The 18,465-nt window shown below is 35.9% G+C and overlaps 1 protein-coding gene across 1 annotated transcript in view; it reads right to left on the bottom strand.

Moving 5' to 3' along the window:
- Positions 1 to 18,465, bottom strand: part of LOC138179449 (GTP-binding protein RAD) — an 83,205-nt gene that overhangs the window by 20,994 nt on the left and 43,746 nt on the right. The window lies entirely within an intron of this gene.

The raw sequence follows: 18,465 nt of genomic DNA, 5'->3' as shown, positions 1-18,465 counted from the left end.
TACAGGCAATTCGGATACAGGTACACATTGCGCTGCGCTGAAAATTGCCGGCCAAACTAATATCGAAGAACCGATTGCAAAGGCAAAGTGAATTAATGACAGAGGATGGTTCACTATCCGTGTGTTTTGTTTCGTCAAACAATGAATTCGATCGAAACGTGAGAATAGTTGCAATGGATTCTCTCGACCTGTTTGCGTGGGCGGTTGTCGGAGCACGTCTTCGAACTTTTGTCAATAGAATAGGAAATGTTTTCCTCTGTTCATTATTTTGATGCAGCAAACGGACGCTTCTGCATAGGAACGAAACGATTAATGAGCTTTTTTTTTTTTTTTTTTGCAAGTTTCACGGTCAACCTTTTCACTTCCTTTTTGTTTATGTAAAGATGAAATACCAAATATATAGTTATATTTAGATATCTATAAATATTCGAACGAATTGCAGGACATGTCGAAATTAATAAAATTCTACGAAACATTTGAAAGCCATTTTACGTGACAAGACTAGTACTTGCTGCTTCGTTCGTATTACAAACTTTTTATTCGAACGAATCGCAGAATGTATTAGTATCAGTAAATATTCTATGGAATTTTTCGAAGCTATCTCGTCTGACGAAATTAGAATTTTCAGGTTCCATCGACGGTATGAAAAATCTTGAATCAAACGAATTACGGGATAGGTAAAATTTAATAAAATTTCTCAAAAATACCTGAAATTACAAAAATAGTAGCTTGTAGGCTGCTCTGTCGACGTACCTACGATTTTCTATTTAAACAGATAATATAAAAAATATCAGAACAATTTTGCGAGATTTTATAAAAATGCTTTATCCCTTTGTAGTAGCAACTGCACTAGCCATTTGTGTTTCGAACTGTTTATAAATTTCCATGCAAACGCATTACAGAGTATTCGTAAAATTTCGTAAAAATATTTCATATGGCAAAAGTAACGATTATGTCAGCCTTCCTCGTACTATTATATAAATTTCCTCTCAAATAATCAGCGAAATGTACCGATAAAATTCCATGATATTACAAATTTGGATAAAGAATTCGAAACAAATCGAAATTAAACGAATATTCCACGAGCTTTCAACCAGCTCGGCACATTTCGTAAAAAGTAATAAATTGAAATAAAAATTCTACGATTTCTCCGAAGTATGTGACAAACGCTGCATAGTTTGTCTCCTAAATACAACAAAAGTAAATCTTATATAAAGAAACGTAAATATTAGCAAGGTTTCTTTCGTTTTATAAGGAAATAATGGATGCGCAACATTTTACATTGTTTTATCATTTTGTTTTATCAAGACCACTTTAAAGATCAAAACATTCGACGGATTAGCTTTCATATTCGTATAAAGATGCGTCGTTGTAAAAGACGTGTCTGTAAAAGAGAGACACTTTTCGGGCAACTAAATAAAATTACAGAGAAAGAAGACGAATAAAAAGCTACAAGAATAAGAAATACATTTTCCCAAAATATCGTACACGATCGTTCGTAGGCTTCGATTCGATCATAAACTGAATACTCGCATAATCAACGACAATACCCGGTGACCGTTTTCCGAGAAACGGCGAGACTGCGACAAATTGCAGTTAACAACTCAAACGGTATACGCGTACAGGTAGCAGCTACGATTCAGCATTGATTGTACCGCTAAAACAACGTTTGCCAACCAAGAATAGGTTCTCGTTAACTCCGTTCCGTGCGAATTGTTTTCTCAGAAGTTGTTACATCAAACAGTTTCACAGATTCGTGGATAGAGACTGTGTCCTGAGCTATGTTTCCCCTGTCACGATTAGCATGATTGAATTCGATCGGAACAGCCGGCAAACGAGATTACCCACGAGTCCTTTGTTGAGAAAGAAACTAGTAGAGTAGAATCAGATCTGAAATAACACGACGGTTCGGAGGGTCGAAAGAAGATTGCTGCTTTTCATGCGAATGGAGAGTGGGGCTTTCAGATGTTCTCACTTAAGTCAGCTTGCTCACGATGAGAGGATATACTGCATGTACATAGTACGGTTCGTGTTATTCGAGCTGAGAAGGCTTTATAGGATAAAGTGCATTGTGTTATATCTCTAAGAAATGTCGATGATATTCCAGGAATTAAAATTTGTTGGCCAAGAAAATGGTAAATGCTTCGAATACGAATGGAAACGTGAAATTTACCTGATTTTTTTTTAAGTAAAAGTAGCTGTATTTTTAAGTTTGAACGAGAGAAAATCGGTTGATTATGTGTGGTAGCTAGTGAAATTTATTTGTTTCAGCAAGATTTCTGCGTGACGTTACAACGAAGTAGAACGGATGAAGTTAAAGAGAGACGCGACATAAGGAAAAATAGCGTTTTAATAAAGGCGCATGTTCGGATACCGAAATATTTTATGTTCGAATAAAAGATGATGGAAGTTGGCGCAATAAAAGTTTTATCGTGTGCAAAGCGATGTTTGCGAGGAAAGACGATGTGATGTTATAAGCTCGATATTGAAATAAATATGACGGCGGATAATTAAAATATCTTTTCGTTACTCGAAATGTTCATCTTTTCACGTAATATCTCGATATGTAAATTTTTCTTTTACAAATGTCCAAATATATATCTTTTTATTGAAACCATTTCTGTGAATTTCACTTTGGCGAATTTATTATCTCCTGACAAATAACGACTTTGTTTGTTTCTTATAGTTAATTGGAAGCAACAGCGATTAAATTGAACCAAGATCTACTTTAAATTTCGATGAACGTACAGAACAAACGTTTGGTAAATCGAGAAACGTGGAATCAAATGGAAATAATTCTATGATATTTTAAATGATTTAAATGATTTTAAATGATTATTTAAATTTTCCCTTTTTATCTCGTCATCGCGTTACCTCTGAGTTCCGTTAAAATCATTGTTTAACCTTTGTTGTTTGCTCCGTATCAATTGTAATATTTTTCACGTTTTAATCCCCTGCATCAGAAATGGATTTCGAAAGAATATCCGAAACTTTTTCACATCGAGGTTCCACGTATTTTTAATATGTCCAGATATAACATTATAGGGATGGAAATCCTTCAAACTTGCACCTTTGTTTAAAAACGCGTAACTTTAATTTTTTGCAGTTTTTTAAATGCATGAAATTTAATAAAAACGAAGGACAAAGCTTGTAAACTTTACTTATATCCTATAGTAACATCTTTTGTGTATCAGAATTTTATTAATAGCAGTCGTTTTTTCTCATTTACACGTTGCTTGTCGCATTGCTCGTGAAACGCCAATAAGAAATTTCAAAAAGTTTGACACACCAGCACTTTAAATATTTTAATAAATAACCCAAGTTGTTTAACGAATATCTGTCATTAGAGTAACGTTAAAATTATTTGCCTTGGTTAAGCAGACAATCAGAAATCACGAAGGAAACAGCGTGTTTAACAAAAGGCATGATAGAATTTTCCAAAAATGAGAATCCAGTTGCATAACAGTTTTTTTTTCTTTAATACAACGAAATGTATCTATTCTTCGTCCAAAATCACTTTATCGATCCGAGTTATTCGCTTGATGTACATTTCCTGAACTTTTGTCAACTCCGATTATTGCTTAGTAGATAATAACATTTCCAATAAGTGGAAGTAATTTATTTAATTAAACGATGGCTAATAATTGATTGCCAACTTTGGAAACGAATAGACTGAAAATTAAACAACTTGGAGCACTTAATCGTTCCATTTATAGAGCAAATGATAAAACAGAAGTGGAGCATAGTTAGCTAGATTGGTTAATACTCGGAATAAAAATAGACAGGTTTGTTCGTCATGAGAAAAAAAATATCCCTTTTTCACTTTGACTACACGTGGCAAAATGGATATTCGCAAGAACCGGAGGAATTTGACTGACAAAGCTTTGACGGACGACTTTGCTTTATCCAATATGCAGAATATTGCGTGAATACAGAACTGTATTTTCAGTACTCTGGAATATTTAACTGGTAGAAATTTCACGAAAATAATACCTGCAACGTAACACATATCCTCGATAATCAAGTGATTTATTTCGATTAAAAGACGCGCCATTAAAAATAAATTCTCAAATAGAAATAAATCGATTACATTCGAGTGGTTTTATTTCATCTTTTCAGGATATATTATTGTTGAGATATGTATAATTTTCTGTGCTGGACTGGGTTAAATACGTAGTAGAGATACTTGTATGTGAGTATCAGTGTGTGGAAGTATGTGTGTGCGCAGTGTCCCGAAAACAGATGAATGTAAGCTAGTCAGTCGGTTAACAATCGGGTATGGAAGAAAGTGCTAAGACGCGTGCATGTATCGATGAATATATACGAAATCGTCCATGAAATAAACATATTACTATTTTAATATTAATCCTCAGTATAAATTTAGTGTTCCTATAACATTATTTCGGCTTCAAAGATCCACAATTTTCAACAATTATACCACATAAGACTTTTGTTACCACTATTGAAATATGTATAATTTTGTGTGCTAGACTAGATTGGCCGCGTAGTAGTGACACACGTATGTGAATATGAGTGTGTGGAAGTATGTGTGTGCACAGCGCAACTGTTCCATTGTCAGTGTGGTATGGAAGATGGTGAGACGAAGAGAGTGCTGAGACGCGCGCAAATGTAAATCGACGAAGATCCTGGAAATCGTTTGTTAAATAAATCTAAAACTATTTTAATATGAATTGAGTGTAACCTTAGTGTTCCTTTACTTTTATTTCGGCAATTAAGATCCACAATTCTCAACAACCACGAAGAAAGAAATCTCAGCAGAAAGTAACTTTCGGATTTCTCACTGATCGAAGTTCTCTTTCAAGTTCTCTTAAGGATTCTCCCTTAAATTACCTTCGAAGTTGTAGAGCCTCGATTATCGATCAAAAAACTAACGAGCATGTGATAAAAAATGACACGAAATCGATGAAGGCGACTGTGTGTTACCTTTCTCTTTACTCTCTTTCGTCTAACTTTCGTTCTGTACCGTAGGAAATAGCCGAGTGTTTGGCGAACCGATGGTTTTCCTTCAAAAAGATACGAAAGAATCCTATTTCATAATGCGAGATTTCTTTCGCACATAATGCGAAGCTGCTCCGTACGAATCACACGATCGATACCTGAAATCGGCCTGAACGAGTCTGATTTGATTGGAAAATTCTATTTCTGCGCGCGGATCGAGTTATTTAATAACTTCGTTTCCACGCTTCGGCCGTAAAACCGTTTTCTCATTTCGCGTAGGTTAATTTTGCGGCACGTGCGCTTTATTCGCGCTTCGGCGAAAGAACCGTGCCGCGTTTCAAATAAAAGCCCATTGAAATGATAGCGCATTGTGCGACGAATTTACGCTCGCGCTCCTTTTCAGTGTGCGCATCGATCGCGACAGGGTTAACGAAACTCCGCTGCGAAATGTCAAGTTTTCCGTCGGCTCTTCAAATTTTTATCGCTTCACGTCGACTCGGCCCCACTCCACCTCGAGTGCCGTACAATGGTATCGGATGCAAACTGTTATTCTAAACCTACGCTATAAGTTTTAGGGAATTAACGATGTTTTAAACGCAAAGCTTAGGAAACAAAATTTGCTTTAACATTTTCTTGAAAAATACGATCGTAAAAATACGCTGGCGCGACGCTATGCCTCAACTTCTAACATCAATCGAGTTATTCCGTGTGTAAAAAATTTATATTCCGCGTGTAAAAAGTTTCTGAACGCATTTTCCTTCTTAACACTTTGACTGCCACGTTGGTCGTAATGACCAGCCACGGTTTCTCCTGTGACGCAATGGTGGTCATTGGTGACCGGAGGGCTTGGACTTCTTACAATTGTAAAAATTCAATGAAAATTGACAGTTAGGGAATTTTGAATATAACCGAAAAATAGAAGATACTTTGAAGTGAAAAGTGCCCCATTGAACGATTAAACATTCTTATTAGAACATCGATAAAAAAAAATGAGAACAAATCCTGCATCTAACGGTGCACTGTGTTTGCGTCCATATCTTTGAGGGGTAATCTACGAATATTATTATAAACACAGCTTAGAACATAATCGTAAACGCTGCTTTATAATCGTATAATTGAAGTTACAAGTGTGAACATACCTTGCTATTATACATAGAACGAGCAAATACCGTTTACTAACATCTTCTACACGTTTCAACAATATATTCCGCACGTTTTGCTTACAAAGAAATAACGAACGCGAATGGTTTGTTGAAATAAACGAAGCCTCGTTACAATATGTCGCTATCGACTGTTACCAAGGCGCCACGGTGGTCCACCCGTGACCACCAATGAGATAAACGGTGCATTGGGGAAGAACGTTGTCTTACATCGTCAATTTATTATTATTTCGCCATTATATGCTTTGAATAATAAAGATACTCCCGTGGCGTCCTCGGCGAAACGTGTGATTTCGGCGTGGCAGTTAAAGTGTTAACACTAAATTGTCCAACTTACTTGTCCAATTGGCTTGGAATTTTGTGCACCTTCGACGTACGTATCGCTGTAGTCTGCAGCCAGCGCGAGTTCAGTACTTTTCTTCTTTTTCTAATTTTCTTCAGCCATGGAAAATCGAAGAAGCAGAAAAAAGAAGAAAAAAATTCCTAATCGAATCGCATGGTGCCTCGTTTCTTCGTCGAACTCCATCGTTCTTTAAATCATCGACTTTTCTGGCACCTGCTATAGTCAACCTCATCCCAATTAAGAATCTCCTTGAGTTCTTTCATTTTAGATAAGTAGAATGGGTACCATCAGACGAGGCTTGTTCGTCTATCGCGTAGAAGGGTCGTGCCATCGATTTCTATTTTTCCTCGACGAATGAAAATGACAAATGTTATTAAAATACGTCGTTTCTCGTCGCTCGACGTTTCAACGACGAGACAAAATACATTTTACCGTACGGTTTCGTAGACGTATATCGTCGTACACCTAACGACAATGATAGCGGTAATGGGAATAGCATAGATCAATATATTTTCATATTTTGATACTTTATCTTGCTGAATTTAAAGTACGTAATATCTTCTTGGTTCGTTCGTTACTGTAACGAAGATTACTAATAGCGTTTGCTCGTATAAAATAAGTTTGATCGTTTCGTGGAAAATTCAACATCTTTGTCTCGCAATTTATTTACTATTTTCTTTTTCCTTACTACTTTCTTACTAGTAAGATTTTCTATTCGATACTTATACTATACTTGACCTTGTCAATTACAGTTCCCGTCAGACGCAAAACTTTCTCGCATCTCGCCGTTATATTTTCCGAGAATATCAGTTTAGTATCTTTAACTTAGGAATACGTTGTTGGGAAACAACGTGGTAAAACGAACAATCAAATCAAAGGATATTTTTATACCAGTTCTTTTTTTTTTAACTTTTCTACGTATATATTTTGACAGCTCTTAAATATTGTAAAAGCTTTTATAAATCTTGCTAATACCTTGACTAACTAAATCCATTTTATATCAATTTTATTGGTTAAAGGTCTTTATAAATTACAAACTGCTTCTTAACATATTGGCAGCTGTCGATGTAGTTCTATATTATCCTAAAATCGATAACCGGTTACCGCTAACGTACATTCTACGTCATTTAAACATTCATAGCTGGTTGGATTTTATAATGGAAGCTTTTTACCTATTTGATTTGTCGAGTTTGAACTTTTGTTCGAGTTTTGAGTTGAGTTCGAGATGAGAAAGAGAATATCAACTTAGAAAATATTAGTTTAGAAATTAATAATCGATCGTTTGTTTCTATATCGGACACCGTACACTTTCGTTACTCTTTATGATTTCACTAGAATTATTTTACAACAATTTTTCATTTTTACAATTTGCATTTTCAACGTAGAGATTTCTATTAACCAGTTAGCTGTTGCGATCAGTTTGAAAACTTTGAAAAGCGTGTACCTAAAATGTATGAGAAAAAGTAAGCGACGACGAGTATACTCGTCAAACGCACAGTATGCGTACAGCATAGAACTAAATCGTAACGAAACAACTGTTTTATTTCTTAATTCTATTACCGACAGACCTCGTCGTAGCACAAAATATTGCCATTTCTTCGTGACGAGTATACTCGTCAAACGCACAGTATGCGTAGCTCTTACAGCATAGAATTAAATCGTAACGAAACGACTGTTTTATTTTTTAAATCTATTACCGACAGACCTCGTCGTAGCACAAAATATTGCCATTTCTTCGTGACGAGTATACTCGTCAAACGTACAATATGCGTAGCTCTTATAGCATAGAATTAAATCGTAACGAAACGACTGTTTTATTTTTTAATTCTATTACCCACAGACCTCGTCGTAGCACAAAATATTGCCATTTCTTCGTGACGAGTATACTCGTCAAACGTACAATATGCGTAGCTCTTATAGCATAGAATTAAATCGTAACGAAACGACTGTTTTATTTTTTAATTCTATTACCCACAGACCTCGTCGTAGCACAAAATATTGCCATTTCTTCGTGACGAGTATACTCGTCAAAAACAACTCACTGGTTTTAAATATGAAACGACGAGTGGATACAGGGATAATACGTTCATTTATTCATTTTAATGCTACAATCCTTTATGCAAATTTTATATTTATATTAATAACATTTATAGAAATTTTCGAAAATTGTAATATTCCACCTAAAGTAGAATCGTAGAATTGTTAAGACTTATACTAATCGTAACTATACAAACGTTAATCGCGTTAAAGTCATCGGACTTTTTCGTTCGGTGTATCACCCTGTTTATTTATTTGCAATTTATTCGCAATAAAAAGTAAGGAAAAGATTTAAGGTATCGTCGAGTGATATTTAGTCAGCGCAATTCTCGGCCTCGATTACATCAACGTTTTAAATATCAGGTTACTGAATAACGAATAAACGATGTACCATGTAAGAAACTTAGAAAGAGAGATTAGGGTCAAAGTGAATCCTCGTACACTGACGTGCTCATTACGAGAATTAAGGTGTATTGTCGTAAACCGATGTCTCGCGTTTTAGCCTAATTTCTTGTAACGCGTAGAACTCGAATATTCCGCGTGATATTTAGTCGACATCGAGCTTCCTCCCTAGTAGTTTCATTCTTTAAGCATCTTCAGTTCGAAAGGAATCTGTTTCGTCGAATAATAAAAATTATATTAAACCTTTGCACTGCTATGTCGAGTATGACTCGACATGAGTTTTTATCTCCAGAAGCTCCTTTGTCGAGTCCCACTCGACATTCTTTCAATCTCACCTTTTTTTGTAAAACGTGCGAAAGAAAAGCAGAATTGCATCCTGGAAATTGTTTCCAAGTATATCATACACTTAAAAATTACAAAATACAACGATAGTGAGAATAAAACTTAAGTGAATTTGTTTCTTTCTTTATTTATTTAAATTGCCTTATTTTTTGGTTAAAGTAAATTTCAAATAAAACACTTAAAAGCGTTGGCAGCTGCTGACAACGAAATTGAAATAAAATTCAGAATGAAATAAAATGCAGAATTCAGAATATTAATAATAAATTGTATATTAATCAGAAACATACTTTATTTCCTTAAACGATATCAAAATCCTAAGAATCTACGATTAGAGTCTTTCTAATAAAGAAACAGCCATTTAGAAAGAGACATTTCTCTGACATCGCAATATACAAAAAAAAAAAAAAAAAAAATGTTAAAGAAGAGTAAAATATTATCGAAATTGTCCCTCTAATAAGCTTCAGCTTAACCTGGTACCACACGTTTATGCTACTCGGCTTCTCAAAAATATTCCGCTACTATACATTCGACGCAATCCATCGATTGCAGAGATCTTGAAGAGATTCAGCCGTATCAGCTCGCGCCACTGTCGAAAACAATTTGCCTAACGCGAATCTGTCGTAAAAAGGTTCACAGACTTTGCTCGCTCGTCGACGAGTTTGCTCCTTTATCGGTCGAGGCGTAGATCCTTTTAAGCCGTTGGCTCTCGAACTTTCTCGGCTAACACGCGTCAAACTCAACACGATCAGCAAAGAAGGAACAAAAGTGTCAGACATTGGGACAACATCGCCAACTGGCAACCTCGGCTTTCATTTCGACAACAGCCCGGCTATATCGTTCTACGCTTTCTCGTTCTAGTTTCTCGTCGGATTTACGAGATTCGCAGACGCGAAGCTTCACGCGATCTGCACGAGAAATCCATCGGACGTGGAGAGACTAGTTAGACCGAGTAATGTCGACTCAATTCGTGGATAGACTCGCTCCTCCTCGACGTTTCGAGAAATCCTAGCTGATGTATTTTCGCGTAGTTCTCCTCTCCTGACGGTTTGCCTGTCCTGCAGGACCAGGATTTTCTCCTACTCGCGCGACTAATCGGCCAAATTACTGGCAATGGGGAGAGACGTTGGCGAATGAATAAGTCCCGTGTTATTTAGTTACACGGACGATCTAGTGGCTTGGCAACTAAGAGATTGCGGATTTTTCATTACCACCTAATGACAAAATCCGCAATCACTTAGTTGCCAAGCCAATAGTTGGTTAATTCCGATATAAATAATTCTAATGGCATTTTATCGCCGTTTACTGTCCTAATTCGAGCTCGCAAGATTAATATCAAAATTCTTAGCACTTTGAAGCGTGCTCGGTCTTTCGAATTAGCCCGTTTGGTGTTATAGTTTTTGATATAGTCGGTTAGTCGATCGTAGTAAAAATTCGTCAACATTTTCCTATCGCTGCACACAGGACTAACTTAGGTAATTCCAAAGTGCTAAGGATTTTGTCATTACCATCTAATGACAAAGTAAATAATTCTGATGGCATTTTATCGCCGTTTACTGTCCTAATTCGAGCTCGCAAGATTAATATCAAAATTCTTAGCACTTTGAAGCGTGCTCGGTCTTTCGAATTAGTCCGTTTGGTGTTATAGTTTTTGATATAGTCGGTTAGTCGATCGTAGTAAAAATTCGTCAACCTTTTCCTATCGTTCCATGCAGGACTAAATTAGGTAACTTCGATTTCGTTAAAATAGACCTTGTTCGGCTGTGAGCGACGTTGCAGAGATCGTCGTTTTTCTTTTACGGATCCGTAACCATCTTTAAAGCAACTATAGTATTTGTCTCGGATGAAATCGCACGAATCGTCGCTTGTATTTAGTGCTCGTTCTTTCTTATTTTTATTTATGTGCTCGTGTATCCGATAGTTAAAATATGTAGATAAATAAATATTTAATTATCATTCACGAATCATTACGGTCTACGTACAGAGAATATAATTATTCATTTTTATAAAATATCTTCTAGCAGAGACGATGAATCTTATTTCCAAGTAATGAAATTTTCCGGTGAGAAAATTTCCGTAGTTTAATCACGATGACATTCGTTTATTAAACGCAATAAAACTCCAGTGAGCTGTTCATTAGCATAGTTTGAACATTTTATCGATAAATTTATGAAACAATTTATTGGTTTCAAGGTTTATATAATTAATTATTGTATGGTATTAAAATATAAAATTGAGAATGCGATTAACGGCAGTATTACGAGGATGCGTTTAATCGATAGGAAGTTTTTTAATAGATTTCCAAGATGTAATTAACAAGTTATTTAATTAGATCCAATTAAGCGCCCTCCTTTTTAGTTGGAAATTTCGAAGTAATTCCGCGTATAATTTAACGCGACTGAGTTTCATTCGTTCGTTTGAATAATTCCATTCGTTTGAAATTCATTTATCGTTCACACATTTATTCTTCGTCCGTCTGTAATGTTCTACACGATCGTACTTATAACCAATATCGTTCCAACTTTCTAAATATCGTACATTTACAAAATAAATGAATATCAATAACATCGTAGCAAACTTAGATCTTGTTACGTAACGTGTCTTAAATAAACAAATTTGAATTTAATAAAATGGACGAATATCGTTGAATAAAATCTAGCTGCTGCGGTAAATTTGTGAATGTATTTTAATTGCCAGTGTAAGTATCGTAGGTAACTGCTGTACGGATGAATAATCCAATTTACTCAGTGAAGCTGAAAGTCTATTAAAGAAAAAAGAATAAAAAAAAAAAATACCGCAAGTTGTTCGATCAAAGAATTTGTCGCTGTGTTCTGCGTCTTTAAACCAGCTATTAGGCGAACAGCGAATTCCATCACGGAGAAACGTTGCGTCCTTAGACAAGATACGATCGTCAAGGTACCGAGACAAAGCAGAACGTTCTGTGAAATTGCCGTGTGACAACGCCAGGCCACAGACTGCTTCTACGACAAAAGACATCGTAATGAGTCTTATTTGCGACGTCTTGCAGCAGTCAGCTTATTCATAAGACATTACTACTTCGCATTATTACATGTTTCGATCTGCAAACGCAACACACCTTATCCGATACACTCACTTCCAATTAGTAGACGAGATACAAAGATGCGTCGCTTAATCCTTTCGCTTTGGCAGTCCAATCCACCGAAGTACTGTCACTGAATGGAAACGCGCGCCAGAAACACGCACAGTGTGCGTGGTTGCTGTATATACGTTTTCCTAAGTCTTAAATAACAATAATTCTTGCAAGAACCGTATATGAAATATCGTTTTACCGTCGACGGATTTAACAGATTTTTTAGTATGAAACAGTATACGATCGTTTGGATGTTTGAAATATATTGCGTGAAACGTTTTCATGTTGTTTCAACAATGAGTAACTTTAAGAAGTGATTAATCCAATATGTCAATAAAATCGACAGAAAAAATATATTATTGACTACAGATAGCACTTGTATATGCGTCATTTGGATGCCGGAAATATGGGCTGCCGGACTCAGGTGTCACGTCAGGGGACACAAGAAATCGCGAAACCGATAGATCGCCGGTGATCTCTTCGCGTCGCAGTTCGAACGTTTCACAAATAATGTGAAGAAATTGAACTTTGTATTTTTTTTTTTATTTAATATTTCACATTCACAATTTGTCCAATTTGGACATTTGGTAGAATTTTTTAGCTGTTTGATTATCACGTGGGTGGCTACCCCCAGCAGGGTACCATCTTATAGGTTATATCCTTTGAATTTGAATTTTCGCTCGGTACGCGTGCACTTTATCGCGTCTCGTTATAACGGATCTCACTGTAGATCGTTGTCTCGATTGACGTTATTTTTTTTAATTTTTAAATTTTTAAATTTTTGAATTTTTGAATTTTTGAATTTTTAAATTTTTAAATTTTTAAATTTTTGAATTTTTGAATTTTTAAATTTTTGAATTTTTAAATTTTTAAATTTTTAAATTTTTAAATTTTTAAATTTTTATTCTATATTTTCGATTCCTTTTTTTCACCCCCTTTCCGCTTGTACCACCAGTTACCAACCACCCTGTATAAACGAATGTCGATATCGAAATAAAAATAACGTACATCCACTATTATTTATTTATTTATTCCTAAGGATTCTTGACTTTGTTCAGCCTGCGAAGGAGTAAAAAATGAAGAATTTTCTTGTTTCGTCGAAGACCGAGGAATTTATCTTCTTGAAGAAACATCTGAAGAAACTGTATGTTTCATTCACAGCTAAAGAATTTTCTTACTTTTATTCGCGTGATAAAGTTTAGTATGATCAACAATTTGTCACAAACGCTTGAACCTATTCGATTTCGAGTAAAAAGTAAGTCGATGTGAAGGAAGCTTAACATCGAGGAATCGTTGCCTTCCACGATCGTGGCTCGTAATGTTTTACCGCCGCGCACTAGCCGTGAGAAACGTCAATGGCACTGTTATCGTACGAATTCTGTCTAAACAGATAAGACAAATCTGGTAGCTGGGACAATTTTTCGATATCTCGGCAACTGACTCATCGTTTCAACGAAGGTTAAGGACGGCGATGTTGCACACGATCGAGAGGATCGTCGCGTTCATCGTCGGGTCCAGTTACGTCGACGTCTCGGTCTGGTGAATGTCGTTTAACCCCTTAACATGCAAATCCTTCTGCCTGAAATTTTGTCAACCTTCGTCGCAAACAAGATATCCAAACTATTTCATATTGTACAGTCTTCGTGTTACTCGAAAGGGTTGGAAATATTGCTCGAGCAACACGTTGCAGCAATTTGAAGAGATAGGAGATTTTGTACAGTGATAAACAGATTGCGGATGTTGGCGATTCGCAGATTGAAATGTTCGTGCAATTTCGTATTTTTATGAAAATAACGCGAATCGAAGAAGCGAGACTTCGATGGAATTTCTTTCAACTTTTAAATATTACAAAGCTTTTTGTTTTCATTTTTCCATTGGTAAGTTTACAGTGAATTTGTCGTTGTTGAGAATCTGAAATCTCTTCGAATGTGAACGCGGTGCTTGAGGAATTTCTCTCCTTGTTCCTTGATATCCTAAACGCTTCGAATAACGCGAATGCTATTTAATCTCGAATAGCTTGGATATTTGTTTTCTAACAGAGTTGCGAACGAAAACGTGATAATAATTTCTTGAATAATCTCTTGCAACAGCTATTCCACTAGATACGTAGACGGGATAATTTGTTACGAATAACGTTTCATTGTTATTCGGAAATATACTCAACGTAGAATTTAGTTCGTTCGGATGATTATTATTTTTTAACTACTTTAACTTACTGTGCTTAATAATTATTATTTAAAACGATCGAAATAAATAGTCAATTTCAACTTCTATATAATCGATTAGCATATATTCTGGCCCTAACGTTTGATTAGATGAACGTGTATTTATGAATAAATTAATGTTACACAAATATCATTGAAAGTATTAAAATAACATGAAACCGAACTTGCAGTTTAGTCGCTGCGAAAAAATTGTACAAACTTTCTACACCTGCAAACGAAATTTATTGCTATTTAATTTAATTTTTAATTGCAAAGTAAAAATATTCTTGCTATCCCATAATAATAAGCGTTAAATACATTAACGTTAACACTTAATCATCGTCATTCTAAAAACAGCCACGTTTTACAGCTAAATCGAATACTGTTGGTGCGTTAGTCGGTGTTAACCTTCCGGAAGTAACACGACATGAGTGTGCCGAGTTTTAAGGATCTGGGTACAAACGCGAGAGACGTATTCAGAACTGGCTATCATTATGGAAAAAGTCTTATCAAATTGGGTGTTAAATCGAGATCTATCGAAACGCTGGAAATGGGCAGCGATTTACGCTTGGACTGCGACACATCGAAGGTAATTTTCCACCAAATTTTCTGCCCTTCAAATTCTATTTCTTTCTATGTATTTTCGATTAAATATCGAAACCGTTGGGGGCGAGCAATCTGAATATCGAAGCATAGTAATTCGACCGGAGCAACGAAGTAAAAGTAATATCAAAATAATTTGCAACCGAACGATCGCATTCTGAGAAATTCTTCGTGATACTATTATCGCCGAGTACAATTTCTTTTGTATTTAAGAAGTTGTAACCCGCTTAGAAGCGAGTATTACGCGATTACTAACCTTCTGCATGTACTTACTTATGCAAATTCCGGACGCAACAAGTCAGAACAAGTAAGTACATTACACTGGAGATTCTACAGATTCGCGATCAATAGTTCGAGTGGTCTTCTATGTTCGTAAAAAGTCACAAACTTCCGTAGGTCTTACAAGAATTTTTGCTACTGCGTATATGGAATATAATAGCGTATCGAGCTTTATACATTTCTTTTTTTTTATTTAATTTGTGCTTTAGAATTTGTCCAGCAGGACATTTGGTAAATTTGTCTAACTTAATTGCTAAATAACACGTGGATTGCTACCCCCAGCGGGATACCATCTTTAAATTTGACTATTTTATTTCTTTATTGAGGTCAGTGGGGTGTTCTCTTTTTAGTCTTCTTTGTAGAATTTTTTTTTATTAATTTGTACCTTAGAATTTGTCCAGCAGGACATTTGGTAAATTTGTCTAACTTAATTGCTAAATAACACGTGGATTGCTACCCCCAGCGGGATACCATCTTTAAATTTGACTATTTTATTTCTTTATTGAGGTCAGTGTGGTGTTCTCTTTTTAGTCTTTGTAGAATTTTTTTTTATTAATTTGTACTTTACAATTTGTCCAGCTGGACATTTGGTAATTTTTTCTAACTTAATTGCTAAATAACACGTGGATTGCTACCCCCAGCGGGATACCATCTTTAAATTTGATTATTTTATTTCCTTATTGAAGTCAGTGGGGTGTTCTCTTTTTAGTCTTCTTTGTAGAATTTTTTTTTATTAATTTGTACTTTACAATTTGTCCAGCAGGACATTTGGTAAATTTGTCTAACTTAATTGCTAAATAACACGTGGATGGCTACTCCCAGCGAGATACCATCTTCGAGTTTGACTATGCTTTATACATAAGCATAGAATATTGTCAAATATTTTGTAAAGGAAGCAATATGTTTTTTGTTACCGTGATATACTTTTGTCAACGTATACTTTGGTAACATACGCTACAACGGATATAAAAAACAAATTTACATTTATGCGTGATATATCTGGACTCCTTAAACAGTAATTTTTGTCACAGTTAGTAATGATAATAGATACGTGTAATGCAAATACGATGCGAGAGTTATACGAGACTTTCAAAAAGATTCACCGTGCTGCAACAAAGCGTGTGCCACAGTTATGGATCGATCGTATCGTAGAAAATGCTCGGAGTGCAAAGAGTTAATTTACTTTACGTTTCGTCTCTCGAACGTCCTTCAGATAGTGCACGGTAAATAACTTACTATACAAAAGATCATAGGGAAAAGACATTTTCCGATATGACAAACTTCTTCGCGAAAGTATCAAATATGCAAAAATGTAAGCGTTTTAAACATTTTACCATTCACGTTGTGTCTTATCGTTATTCATAACGTTTTTAATCGTTAAACGAATCGAAACTATACTTTGTCAAGGACAATGCATACATTGTTCTCGATATCCGCGACAACAATCGAAGCATTGATCAAAATCCTCGAAATAATTATTTCTCAGTCGTGATATTACTTTTCCTTATGACATTTCTCCGTCTAACTAACGAAACGAATATCGTGTTATTGGAAAATAGTAAGAAATACGAATAGAAGGTGCGAAGCGCGCAATTCTCATACCAGTTTTTAAAGATGTAAGCGACTTGTGCTTCGAAATTACGGCTATTACGGATAATGAAATTCTTCGGATCTCTATGTACGGGAATTCTCTTATAATTTTCATCTAAAAGGAAAACAATCGACGATAAATTATTTAGCACGGTACCGAGGGATTTTTATTAAAGTCGTCCATTTTCGATTTTCCAATTACAGCTGACCGGCGTCGCCGATGCAGAATATAAAACGCAAGACTATGGAAGCTTTCTGCAAAAATGGACAACAGATGGTACGGTTACACTGGGCTATGCTCTTCGACAGACGATAATCCCAGATATTGGCCTGAACTCGGAGATTAGTTACAATCCGGAAACAACTGCCAGAGCGATAAAAGTCGGCGCCAAATTCACCAAGCAAGCCTTCAACGCGATGTGCTCGATCTGTTAGTTGATTGTATTGTTTGACGTTAGTCGAATTTTATAGTTACGCGTATTACTTGTACTTTGGTTCCACAGAGACGTGATTTTACAGACGTCTAATTTTAACGGTAACAATATGCACCTCTCCTATAGCCAAAAACGTTAACCGCGTTTCTTCGTCGTTGCTTTCACCACTTCTGCCATTCAGATTGTTCATTTCTCTATTACACGTATTTATATATGTCGAGTTCTCATTAGGGTTAGGGGCGTGTAACGAATCTTCATTTGGATTAGCCATTGTTGTTATACAATATGGATGATATTTACTGATAAGAATATGATTAGTAGCGATTAGATACTCGAGATGATCTTAGGTTCAATAACGAATCCACCGTCAATGGGATAGCAAATGCGTTTTCTTCCAAAGTCTAAGTCGAACTAAACTTACTGGTCCACAATTCAAGCGTAGCTCAACTTACTTGTCCACAGTACAAGTAGAGTTCAACTTACTTGTCCACAGTACAAGTAGAGTTCAACTTATTTGTCCACAGTACAAGTAGAGCTCAACTTACTTGTCCACAGTACAAGTAGAGCTCAACTTACTTGTCCACAGTACAAGTAGAGCTCAACTTACTTGTCCACAGTACAAGTAGAGTTCAACTTACTTGTCCACAGTACAAGTAGAGCTCAACTTACTTGTCCACAGTACAAGTAGAGCTCAACTTACTTGTCCACAGTACAAGTAGAACTTAACCAACTCCCTCAGTCCAAGTGGAACTGCATATGCTCTTCTTCGTACCTCTCTGTAGCACTCGGGTCAACTATATTTTTAAGGAGAGCTCTGTACGACTGCTCCATAGCTCTGTTAGGTAAAAACGTTCATCCCGTGACCGTGGCTACGTTCAGCGACCAGTTGTGTCACTTCGAGCCCAAGCCTATTGTCACAAATCTCGGGCACACATAATCGTATTAAATCATAAACAACTACTTCTAAGTTTTGTTATTCAAGTACCGCTATAATGAAAGGTCT

Source organism: Bombus flavifrons, chromosome 4 (genome assembly GCF_040668555.2).
Source record: "Bombus flavifrons isolate JBK064 chromosome 4, iyBomFlav1_principal, whole genome shotgun sequence".
Lineage (NCBI taxonomy): Eukaryota > Metazoa > Arthropoda > Insecta > Hymenoptera > Apidae > Bombus > Bombus flavifrons.
The sequence above is the reverse complement of the archived record's forward strand: the minus strand, read 5'-3'. Positions and strand labels throughout refer to the sequence as shown.